This window comes from Phasianus colchicus, chromosome 1 (assembly GCF_987193195.1).
Source record: "Phasianus colchicus chromosome 1, bPhaCol1.hap1.1, whole genome shotgun sequence".
In the NCBI taxonomy this organism is placed as follows: Eukaryota; Metazoa; Chordata; class Aves; order Galliformes; family Phasianidae; genus Phasianus; species Phasianus colchicus.
Window position 1 is genome coordinate 106,383,551 of NC_143436.1, and position 12,568 is coordinate 106,396,118.

The window sequence follows — 12,568 nt, forward strand, 5'->3', positions numbered from 1 at the left end:
CATCATTTCTCCCCCTTATGCCAGCCCAGGACGCGCTCTCTGCAGCTGCAGCAGGTCTATTCAGTCAGTTCCCAGCTGCAAGGATGCTATGTGTACAAACAGGGTCGCATAATGCAGATGCCTTCAGAAGACACCCACCCAGCAAGAATGCTGACTGTCTCCCCATGTCTGCAGCTGGATGCTGAGAAAACACTTTGACGAGCCCTCCCCAGTCAAGAGAGGAACTGACACACAGTATGAGGCTTTCCAGCTCCAAAACCTGAGGTTATGTGGCCCGGAAGACAGCGGAATTAATAGATCCCTCTTGCCTGTGGTAGTCTGTGTGCGTGTGCACACAGCACCAAACCTGGACTTGAGGAGCTGCTGCTCTTTGGGTCTACAGCCTCAAGCAGAAGAATCCCCAACCTAGGACGTTTGCATTATTCTGCTGCTAACTCCCTCATGTGCTTGCCAGGAGGCACCATGCACGAGCTCCTCGTTCTTGCATCCATCACAGGAGTGACCTCCTTGCAGACCACAGCTTGGCTGTTCACTGACTCTGCAGACCTTCAGCGTTTGCAGCAGGCAGCTCTCCAGAGGCACTTGGTACACAGCCATTCCCACTGCACATGACGATTCCCATCAGGGTGCCCTCACTCTCCCCAGGGAATTTGGTGAGGATTTCAGCTGCCATGGATCCTGAGGGATCTCAACCAGTAGCAAAACTGTGCTCTTGTTACTGTTGTCAGCCCCTGCGGCACGCCAACAGGGCACAAATCATTCTAGAAATAAAGATCTTTTCTGTTTATGGTACAGTACACCAATGTCACTGCTCCTGTGTTTTTTTTCCTCCCATTCCAAGGTGAAGCACACAAGCTGGGTGAGACCCAAGCCCTTCCAGCAGCACAAGGTAGGGAACAGAGCCTCCTTAAGCACAGTCACTCTTCTATCATCCCATATTTCAAGGAAATTTGGGTGCTCTGCAGAAGTTAGGAACTTGCTTCTACAGCTGCACCAAGCTGACAGCTTTGTTTTTAAGAACAATGTGCAGTCATCTTTTCAGCTGCTCCCACTTCAGGGCAAAACAAGCAACAGGCAAAGTGCTGACAAAAAAAAGTCATTAAACTTGTAGGACTGCTCCATTTGAATGGAACAATCCTAGACAAAGAGAAGGAAGATATTATCCAGACAAGCCCATATTTCATGTCTGAGCTAACAGTCCAGATTAAGAAAATGAACTAGAGGGGCCAGAGCCAGAATGGCAGCAGAAACCTGGCTGTTCAGCAGCAAATAGGCAAATGCACAAGCTCACCTTGCTGGTGTTTCAAGTGTCCAGCAGCATGAATGGGGCCCTGGGCAGCCCAACCTAGTGCCTGATCTGCTGGGTGGCAGCCCTGTCCACAGCAGGTGGCCAGAACTAGATGATCTCTGAGGTCCCTTCCAACCCCAGCCATTCTGTGATCCTAAGATCACAGTGGTCTGTACTTGCCTGACACAGCAGCCCCACGCAGACCTGTGGGGAACCCAGGAGGAGCCCCCAGCGCATGGGGTTCTTACAGCCACATCCCTCCACTCCAGGAGGCTTCACGGCATTAACAGCTTAATTCTTTTAAAAGGAAAGAAAACTAAAAGGCACCACAAGTCAGATGGGAACAGATGGAGAAGTAGGTGGGGCCTGAGTAGGGGCTAAGGGAAGCTCTCTCCCTACCAGAAAAACACAGACAGCTTATGTGTCATAGCCCAGGGGGTCTCCTCTGAGAGAAAGAAGGGGGTAAATGTCTTTTTGGCACTTAGTTAAAGAACAAGTTCCAACGTCACCTCTTCCACGTGGCTCCTTGCTCTCCCCTGTGCGTCCCTCCCCCACCACCAAGGCAATGGGTAAGAACTCAGGCCAGATCCCAGCCCACAACATGAAGGAAAGGTGAGGGAAGGTTCTCCCATTACGTCAGTTGCTGGGCATTCAGTCTGCCTTCGAGGCAAGACATGCACAAGCCTCAAAACTGTTCTTTTCCTAGTCTAAGAAGAGAGAAGGGCATTTATCAGGATTAAAACATGAAGAGCAGAAATGTGTTTTTTTTTTTTTATTAATTTCTGTTGAGGACAAACAGGCAAGGAAAAAGGTCTAAACCCAGAAATGAATCATAAGGGCCAGCATCAGTGTAACTCTGACCATCTAGGCCCTTCGAGGGGCCTACATCAGGTACACCCCCTCCTCATTCAGTCTCAAAGGTGCATCTCCAAATAGGCATCTCCCTCCTCCTCCCCACACCAGGCCCAGTTATGAACAGAAATAGAAAAGATACTGAGTTTCCTCGGTAAACCACCAGTCGGTGTACCTTTGAAGTCATAACACGCCATAAACATGTAGCAGGTTTATTTTTTTTCCCCTGCCTAGCTGCTTCCCATAAGCTTGGAGCACCCAGAAATGCTTGTGTTAACCACAGACGGCCCGAGCAAGCTGAAGTGAGCAATGCAAGTAGCGAGCATAAGTGCCTTACAGTCACATGCCCCAGCAACTGTCTGCAGAAAGCTGTGCACAGCCCTCTGCAGGTACTCCGGGCCTTTAACATGGCAATTATTTCACCCCTGTTCCAAGGCACAAAAAAGCTGCACCCACAACGTGGGCACGGTCAGCAATGCAGTCTGTTTTTCTCTCTCTGGGCATTTTCCCAGCCCAGCACGAGCCCCACAAACAACCTATGTACGTATGACGTGTAACAGTGAGCTGCCAGATTTCAAGTTCACGCTCTCCAGAGAGAACTGCATACAGTCATCATAAAAAGTGGTGCAGCCCATCAGAAATTAAGTAAGAGGGGAATGAGCACTTGGGTACTGCTGTGCCTGGAAGATGCAGTCTCCTGTGCCCTGGAACGCACTCACAAGGACACGGAATCCCTTACACCACACTGTTCAGCACAAGGCCCCTGTCCTGCTTGTATGGCAAGCTACCAGAAACCCCATATGAATTTCTAGGCATCATCATAATACTAAATAAAATAATACTAAAAAAAGAATGGGAAGAAAAAAAAAACAACATTTCCCAGGAATTCTAAAAATGCATCACATGCCCCAACCACAAACTACTACAAAGCAGCTGCAGCTGTTAAAGGAAAACACCTCTATTTGTGCAATAGGTTGAAACAGTGAAGCCCATCATAGCAGCAAGGCAAACATTTTCTTGTGATGAAGCCACAATTCTTGTTTCAACTGTGGCTATGCTGGAGATGGATAGAGGCAGGCAGACAGCACCTGAGCAAGGCTCACTTGACTAGCAACTGGTTAGATGGGTCAGAGCCATGGACTGACCAGAAGCCCACAGCCACCACGAACAGTAGCAGGGTCAAAGCAAAGCACTGGGCTTGTTCAGCCTGGAGAAGGCTCTGGGTAGAGCATATTGTAACCTTCCGGTACTTAACAGAGCTTATATACAGAAGAGAAATGGACTTTCTACATGGTCTGACAGCAATGGGACAAGGGGGAATGACTTCACACTAAAAGAGGAGAGATTTAGCTTAGATGATGGTGGGAATTGTTTCACTGAGAGGGCGGTGAGGCGCTGGCACCGCTGCCAGAGAAGCTGTGGTGCCCCATCACTGGAGGGGCTCAAGGCCAGGTTGGATGCGGCCCTGGGCAGCCTGAGCTGGGGGGGGGCAGCCCTGCCAACGGCAGGGGTTGGATCATTGATCAAGCTCCCTTCCAACCCAAACCATTCAGCAATTCTATGAACACCTGTGTCACCTGGTTCTCTCCAGAATGCACGACTGCAACTCTCTGCCACCAGCAGCCGTGAAATACGAGTTGAAAGCTGAACTGTTTTCATCTGCAAAGCATGGATGGCAGTGTGAATTGCCAGTAGACAATTCTCTGCAGCACAACACAGCGCATCCCTACTCTCACAGCCCCCTTTCAGAAAGGATGAGTGCCTTGTGTCTATACACATTAGGAGGGTTCCAGAAGAATAACTGCAATTAATCCATTACTTAATCTCCTAATCATTTCTGGGCAAGCAACGTTCCTGTACGTTTGTTAATAACACATCTATTCTCACGCCCTCCTCCTTATGAAAATTTAACCAAGGAAAATAAACTGAAAAATGCTCAGGTAGCATCAATTACCTTATTTAAAGCTGCAAGGAAGAAGGACACACTGCTGAGGTCCCATCTGCCAAAGCTATTTGCCACTGTGGGCTCAGGCTGAGGTTTGCACCAGCAAGTTATCCCAGCAGACAGCAGTAAAGATGAGAATCTAGGCAGTAATCGAGATGCTTCAGCTCTATGTCTCACTTAATAGGTTTGAGAAAGACCTTTAACACTGATTTCTTTTTTAGTTTATTAACAGGGGGAAGAATATTCCAGCGTGACAAGCCCTGAAGCAAAAATTACAAACCTATAATTTGAGCTCGGTAGCAGTTGGTGTAATTCACATCCTAGCCACAATGAGAGGTCCCCAACTTTATCAACAATGATTACTCACTAGACACACAAAACAGCTTTGTTCTAAACTGGAAGCCATAACTGCAGACAGCAGTAATTGCTACCAAAGGCAAAATACATAAAGAACAGTCTTACCGTAGCAAGTGCTCTCCAAAGGGAAATATAAGAATGGACACAACAGTCCTACCATCTTCACTGACATCTTTAAAAAGCCAGCAAACAAAAATAGAAAACAAGACTACATACCCCAAAGGAGGGGCTAACATAGAAAGGGCATCCCAAAGAGGCAGTTGTTAACTATTCTGGGCTTAATGCACACTTAATGAAACGTTCTGCCCATTAGTTATTGAACTCCCATTGGCAGTTTGAGGGAAAGCTACACACAGAAAAGATGAAATGCAATCAATTTATCTTGAAATTGCATACATTTCCATGCTAATCCTCAGCATGTTCTTCCCAGCTGATATTAAACAGCAGATCCATTAATACTAAATGCTCTTTTTTTTTAAAAAAAAAAAAAACAACAACAGAACTACATACCTAAGCAAGCCTCAAAGAAAAAAATTTAAAAAAAAGGATATTTGTACAAAGCAATTTACTTGTCTGGTCTTTTTATATTCATTTAGCTCTGCACTTAATTATTTTGGCAGGTAACTGTGTCAGCTCAAGTTACCTTAGTCACTACCCTTTACAAAATGAGAGCATGAAGCAATCACATTTTTACAACTGCACAGCCTAAAGCAACAGAACAAACTAAGTTTTCTGAATCACGAGGCGAAATCCCAATCCCACTGACTTCATTAAGTAGCAGTCCTGCCATTAAATTAATCCAACTCGTATGACTTTCCCAGGAGACAACAATGGCCAAGCGAGGAAACATATTTTGCCAGTAACAAGTCTGGTAGGATTTAGGTGCAGTTTTTCATTAATGCAGTATATACACTTAGCATATGGACATGTGCAATTTTAACACTCACCATACAGAGAGCATCCAGTAAACAGAAGCTCCTTTTATCATCCTCTGCTGTAGGAGTGCAACAGGTTTTCTCACTGTCACACACCAAATTTTCAGAAAAGGTTTCCCTTCCCACACCCCATACATTACACTTCAGCATCCCCCCCTCTCCCAGCAACAGCCTCACCTCAAAATACTTCCCTAGCAGTCCACTTTCTGTACAGTTTTGCACATTGTTTTTTGCCTCTCACTTGCCTTGCCTAATAGTTCAGGGAATCCGAGTTGCTCTGGGCAGATGCTTCACCTGTTTTTGCTCTCTGTCACACAGCTTGGTTGCTGACAGCGCTCCACCTCAATGCACAGCAGATCCTAAATCCTTCCCATCAAAAACCAGCTTCCACCCCCACTATAGCATGATAGCAAAGGTACATGATACAAAGGGAAAAATAAAGCCAGCCATATCCATGGTTTGGGGGTTTGGTTTCTTCGAGGGGAGGCTGATTTTTGTTTGTTAGTGGATACCAGTTCTAAAACTTGCTCTGAAATTGTGTCAGCCTGCTGTACTGCCCAAACACTAGCAGGTCCATGATGAAGGAACAAGCAACAAGGCCTCACATGAATTATGTATATGTGCATAAAAACAGACAGGGCATGAATTAAGTCTTTAAAATAAGAATTTCAAAGAGCATCAATGCTCTCCAGAAAGTCAGCGTGCAGTACTCCACAGACTTTGTGATACACTGCTGATAAGCACAAAACAAAGTGATTTGAGGAGCTAATGCAACACATCTCATGAGCTGCTGGCCTGGTGTATGGAGGGACAGCCCCACTGCATGGGGTCATTAGGGGACGGCGCCCACCCCACACTGAGCCAGCAGATAACAGCAGACACACAATTTGCTTTGGAAGAAGAAAGGGAACCAAGTGTGATAGATTAAGGCAAGAAGTGATCCAAAACAACAAAGATGCTGCTGCTATAACGGATGGGCCTGACAGCCAAGAAGGACCTGCATCCGAGCAGGAACTGCTCACATGTGCTGAAAGCCCGGTGCCTGGCAGCACATCACTCATCAGAGGGTGGAGAGCCAGACACAAGGCTGACGTGATTGCAAATCCAGAGGGTCCAGGTGGGCTGCTGTACAAAATACTGCAAAAAGCAAGTCAAAATGCACAGTGGATCTCTCCTAACAGCATCGCACATTTTCTCCCTGTTTTTCCTCTGTGTGTAAAGAGGGGCAAGATAAAGAAGATCAAGGTACTCGTGTTCTGGCTGACTAACACTGATAAAGCAGCACGTCATGGACAAAGCACTAGGCCACAGCTTTCTGGCATGAGGTCTTAAATCTTCAGATGTTTTCAGTGAGAGATGTTTTCCAGCTGTGGTTCAGCTTTAGCCTAGAGATAATGCAGTTGTTCTACAAAGGTAGTTCCTAAGAGTACTTCTACAACAAAGGGAGAGGAAGCTCCAGCCATCCCACAGTGCTAGCGCCAGCCAGGCTGAGATGAAACAGCAGAGCACAGACTGATGGGGATGCAGGATGAGATGGGGTCCCACATTTGGGAAAAAGACTCCTTTCCTTTGGCAGTCGGGTTGCAGCTCTCCCAAGTAGGCTGTGGAGCACGTGTGGCTTTACCTGGGGAGAGCAGAAGAGCAGCTCCTCTTTGAAAACATGTTTTGAAATGAAAAGAGAAGTGCATTTTCCCAGAAAGCAGAAAACGCTGCTGCAGTCCTTCCATTCTCCCCATCAATAAGGCCAGGCTGGATGTGGCTCTGGACAGCCTGGTCTGGTGGATGGCAACCCTGCACATAGCAGAGGGGTTGAAACTAAATGATCACTGTGGTCCTTTTCAACCCAGGCCATTCTGTGATTCTATGAAATCTGCCCCCACCAACAAAAGAGGAATGGGGCAGCCATAAGGCACACCCCAAACCCTCTCTGCATCCAGGTCTTTGCCATCACTCTGCAAACAGGAGGACAGCCTTGCCCTTCAGAAACGCACACCCTTTACCTGTGCAAAGTAGCCATCAATAAACCCCTGACTGCCTCGTGAGACATCACTTATAGGGAGGCAGAAGTACACTGACAGCATCCGTGACGTGATAGCAATAATTTTAAAGTGATGCTTGATGCTTCTGTGATGAAGCTATTTTCAGGTGCTTTGCATCTTCTTCAGAAAAGTCAGTCTCTAAATAAAAAAAAAAAATAGAAAGTCGTGACTGTTCTGAGCTCAGATGCATGCATGTAATCAGTTCAGGTGTTTAAATGATTTATCCACGAGGAAAAAAAACTGTTTCTAATCTTAGGAACAAAGCATGTGAAAGGGAAAAAGCAATTAAACATAAAGACATGCTGAATAATGCAAAGCCATACAGTTCTCTGATGCAGAAGGCAACTGTGGCCAAATGTTTCTCAAAAAAATCTTTTAAACACAACGTGTTCCAAATATGCATATTATTGCAGTGTGGACTGCAAAATTCAAGATACAGAAAATTGCTGTTATGTTTCCCAACCTTAAGGCAAAACAATTATTTTCAGAGAAGCTTACAAGGCTTACACGAGAACAAGTACCATCTCACACTCTGGAAGAGGCCATCTCTCCTCATTGTTTATCTGCAGACATAACCCCTTGCCTTTCTTCTTCCATCTTGCCATTCTCCTCCTCTGTGCCACCTTTTGTGGCCAAAGAATCCTATCACAGAATGGTTTGGGTCTGAAGGGGACTCGAAGCTCACCCACCCCAACCCCTGCTGTGGGCAGGGCTGCCCTCCACCAGCTCATGCTGCCCAGGGCCCCATCCAACCTGGCCTTGAGTTCCTCCAGGGATGGGGCACCACAGCTTCTCTGGGCAGCTGTGCCAGTGCCTCACTGCCCTCTGAGGAAAGGATTTCTCCCTAACAGCTAACCAGATCAGCCCTCAGGCACACAGCCCCATCCCTCCAGTGCCTGCACCTCTCAGGCAAGAAGTTCTTAATACAAGCCTGCTGTAATGTTAATGGATTGGGGATTTTGTGCCAGCTTGCAGATGCCCATTTGCTCTGAAGACTTGGCTTTAGCCGCTGAAGTTAATGGAGAAGGTCAAGAAAGAGGTGTGTTTATATTCTGCACCAGCGAAAAATAAAACTACATGTCACGTTGCCAAGATAGATGCACCTTCACAATGCAGAAGCCCAGCACAAGCACCTTTATTTAGCAAGGCTTAGACAATTAAGCTGATAGCATGGCATGCACTGGTAGCTTCTGAGCGTGCAAGAAAATTGGAGTTTTTACTCCAGTAAAAAATCTAGCTCTTCTCCCACTTTGCTGTCAGCTCTCTCTGCTTTCCCATCCAGCACTGCTTGCCATGGAGGTGAGATACAGCTACAGAGGACAGCCTGCTCCTCTGCACACCATCCAAAAATCCTTCCTTGCAATATCTCAAAGACTGGGCCGACTACAGAGAAAACAAAGTCTCCACCTTTGTAAAGGAGACCCAGTTAGAAGCTCAAGGTATTTCAATTTACTTCAAGCACTTACCAGCTGCCGTTTCAATCATTTTGTTTCTATAATCTGGGCAGCATACCAAAGACCACAAAGGTTTGGGCTTAAGTTTCATTTAAAAACCATCTCACAGGAGAGGAATCGTTCCTCCATTTTATTAAGCAAAAGCCATAGGCTGCTGACAATGCTATTACGGGCGGCAACATCAATGGAACATTCATATATATATATATTTATATACATAAAGTAAATAAAGAAAAACATTAGGCTGGAAGGTTACTAACAGTAATAGAAAGGGAGACCCTGGAGACCTTCTGTTTGCAATTCCTTTTAGCTCAAGCCAACACTTAAAGCCTCCTGTCTCAGATTCCCAGGCAACCTGCAAACCATTTTACGGCATCATTGCACAAACCAATCCCACTATCCAGTAGAGCAATTTATAAGGGAACAACATTCCCATTACTTAGAAAATTCTTCACAGAGCAAGGAGAAAGCCCACAATGCAGATGCATCAACTTCTTCTGAAAGTAACGCTGGCTCAAATTGAGTTATAATGGGAAAGTGACCTGTTTTGACGCTGAAGGTCTTTGGCATTACTGCTCAGAGCAAAACCATCTGTGAAACTGCAAGAGAGACCCAGTTTCGCGTGGAGCAGCAGCCAAAGAGATAATAAATATATTAAACAGCCTCCGGCACCGCAGTCTGCCCAACTGCTCCCAGACACGGGGGGATCCTGGGTCCCCAGCCCTCGTAGGAGCAGTTCTCCAGCCATAACAACCCTTCATTTCACGTCTGCTTTCAGCCTACATCAGCCCTTTTATTCCTTGCCCAACTGCACTTTTGTCATTAGCTCTGGTTGTAGATACAGATGAGATAGCACTTCCATTCCACTTTTTTTTTTTTTAAACTAAAGTGCCTTATGCTGTAACTCTAAAGGTAATTACTACTTCAGGGGCTGAAATTTCCCATTCTCACCGCAGAAGTACATGTCTGAAGAAGATCTGCTTGGTCATTTAAGGTTTTTACATGTATTCTCAGATAAGCCCAGCTGCATTTCTAACAGTAGCTAAAAAATACAGAATTTAAGAAGGGAAAATTTGATATGATGCTTCATGTTTTAATCAACAGCCTTCCAAGATGTAAACCTTCGGTTGCTCTGGAAACAGTAACTTAGACACAACCACGTCTATACATCAACCCCCTGGCTATAAGTGAAAACACGTCAGCAACACCACAGCGCTCGGGTGACAAAGACTTAACAGCAAGCATTGTGTCCTAATGTTCACCTGAGGAGGCTGCATCCCGCAGAAGAGCTCAGGGGTAGCACGGACCTCCTATCCTGACCCTGACTCATCAGATGAAAGAAACGGGAACGCACGTGTTTACTTGCAGGATGAGCCAGGGGTTCAAATACAGGAGTTCTGCTTGTATTCGTACTGTGCCAGTCACACCTGAGCTGGAAGCAAGGGTTCCTACCGAAAGGAAGGCTCAGAGGAACACAAACCCAGAGGAGGAGCAGGATGGGGCTGGGGCACAGCACCTTCCGGAGCTGGGAATGGAGCGGGAAGGATGCTCCAAAGAGGAACAGGAGGAAGCGCCAGGTGCTTATGGAAGAGGGTTTGACACAGCACAACGCGAGAAGCCAGATTAAAAGAAAAGGGGGGGAAGAGGGGGGAATAAAAAAATAAATAAAGAAGGAAAATATTGCATACGTAGACAACGGCCTGAGTGCCGGTTGCTGTGGAAACCGTAACTTTGAATTCTGTGGCTAAAATCTCTAGCATTTCTATTTATACCACACAGCTCACTACAGCACGAGAACTTTGTATGAGGCACAGACAGCACTGGTATCTAACAGGTTCTGCTGGTACTCCAGTTAGGGCTGTACTACACCTATGGTCCCATCTACCAATGCATCACAAGGTCTTCCCAACATTCCCAGGCATTGAACGATCACACAACCCCCTCCATTAATTCCATCCTCTTCCAAGCAAGGCTGGGTCCATTACCAGGGAAGATGCTGAGTTGGACTCGCACAAACCTGGCCAAAAAGGACATTTAAAACAGCAGCACATCTTGTTTCTTCTGAGGCAAATGGCAGTCAGCCTTGCTTCAGTTCATGGAGGGACAGCTCTCAAAGCCAGCTATCCTTAAAGACGATGAGTGCTGTATTTGTTTAGAGGCTCCAAAACATGACTTGGTCATTAAAAACAAGAATACGGTGACAAAGAGGTTACCAATAAAGCGCTTGTTGGGGAGAACCCCCTCTCTAAACGTTTCCTTTCCGCATCACACACCGTACAAAGAGTACGAGACCGCGGGCTGGGAGGGATGGAGTCACCCGCGCCCCTCTTGAGCCACATCTTTCCCCGGGCAGCACAGCATCGCAGCGTGCCACGGCCGCTCCGGCACACGCGCAAAGCCAACAACGGCACGGTCACTGAGATCCCTTCCAGCCCGAGCCGTACAGCGGCGCTTCCCGCAGCCCGCGCACGGAGCGGCCCCAGCCAAAGCGCTCGAGGTCTACGAGGAGAGCCGACGCAAAGGCTGAGCGAAAAGCCGCGGCGCTTCCCAAGGTCACCCGGACCCCCCGGCCCCGCGGGACCGTCCCGCGAGGCGCGGCGTGACCCGCTGTGCCCTACGGGGGGCTGCCGGGGGAGAAGGTGCCCCGCACGCCCTTGTCCCGTCGTTTATCGCTGAAATTGACAGAAGCCCTTTCACGGTGCGCGGAGAGGAGGAGATGCTCTGACCGCGGATGGGGCGCCCGAGCCACCATCGCCTCACGCCTCGCGGCTGCTCCTCATTCATTCCCACGCGTTCTCTGAGCGCGGCGCGGCACGGCCAGCCGCTCGCTGCCGACTCCCCCCGGCGCGGCACCGGGCCGCCCGCTCCCGCTCCCCTGCGCCTCCCGGCCCCCCGGGTGCACAGCTCAGGGCTCCCGTTAGCGCCGTGCCCGCGGGCAGCCCGGCGGCGGGGTGACACCCGGGAGCCACGATGCTCGAGGACGGCACCGCCGGCCCGAACCGCGAACAAAAGCGGGGCCGCGACCGGGCGCCCGCCCGCTCAGCCACCGGTGATGGTGTGGAAGCGCGGCCCGCCCGGGCCCCCCAGCTGCGGAGGCGGCGGGGGGCTCTCAGCCACCGGGCCGGGAGCGCGGCGCGGCGCTATGCCCCGGGGCGAGGGCGCGACCCGTCCGCACTCACCTGCCCGGGCTCGGCGCCGCCGCCCGCCCCGGGAATCGCTGCCCGCCAGCCGCCGCCGGGCGCCCTCGTCTCAGAGCGCGCCGCCACCAATAGGCGCCGCTGCCATATTGTTACTGCCAGCGCTGCGAGGGGCGGCGCCAGCGGGCGCCTTGGAGACCGGCGGCTATTGGTTCTCCAGCCGGTCAATCCGAGCCGAGCGAGCCAATGGGAGGCGGCGGCGGCGAGCAGCGGGGCGTTCGGAGTTGGAATGTTGTGTGACAATGGCCCACGCGGCGCCCAGGTGGGAGGGGAGGGGCCGCTCCCCCGGGGGGCGGGCGGCAACGACGAGGCCACGCGCCGCCCGCCCGCCCGCCACAAAAGCGGCCCCGCGCGCTCGTTCCCGGCCAATGAGACTCGCGGCTGGGCCTCGCCAATCCGAGGGGCTGGGAGGGGGGGGGGGGGGCGATGTTGGCGCGCGGCGGCGACGGCTCTCGGGATTGGCTGCGGGAGGGAAGAGCCACGCCCCTCTCGTCGCCCACC

At 49.5% G+C, this 12,568-nt stretch overlaps 1 protein-coding gene across 4 annotated transcripts in view; it reads right to left on the reverse strand.

Moving 5' to 3' along the window:
* TIAM1 (TIAM Rac1 associated GEF 1) overlaps nt 1-12,184 on the reverse strand; it is a 176,015-nt gene extending 163,831 nt beyond the window's left edge. For 3 of the 4 annotated variants that reach the window (XM_090121764.1, XM_090121724.1, XM_090121748.1), the window contains exon 1: nt 12,050-12,183. The gene's annotated coding sequence lies outside the window, so the exon portion shown is untranslated. Of the gene's footprint in view, nt 1-12,049 lie in introns of all 4 variants that reach the window. The other variant, XM_090121756.1, reaches the window with a different exon arrangement.
* Between the last annotated feature and the right edge of the window lie 384 nt (nt 12,185-12,568).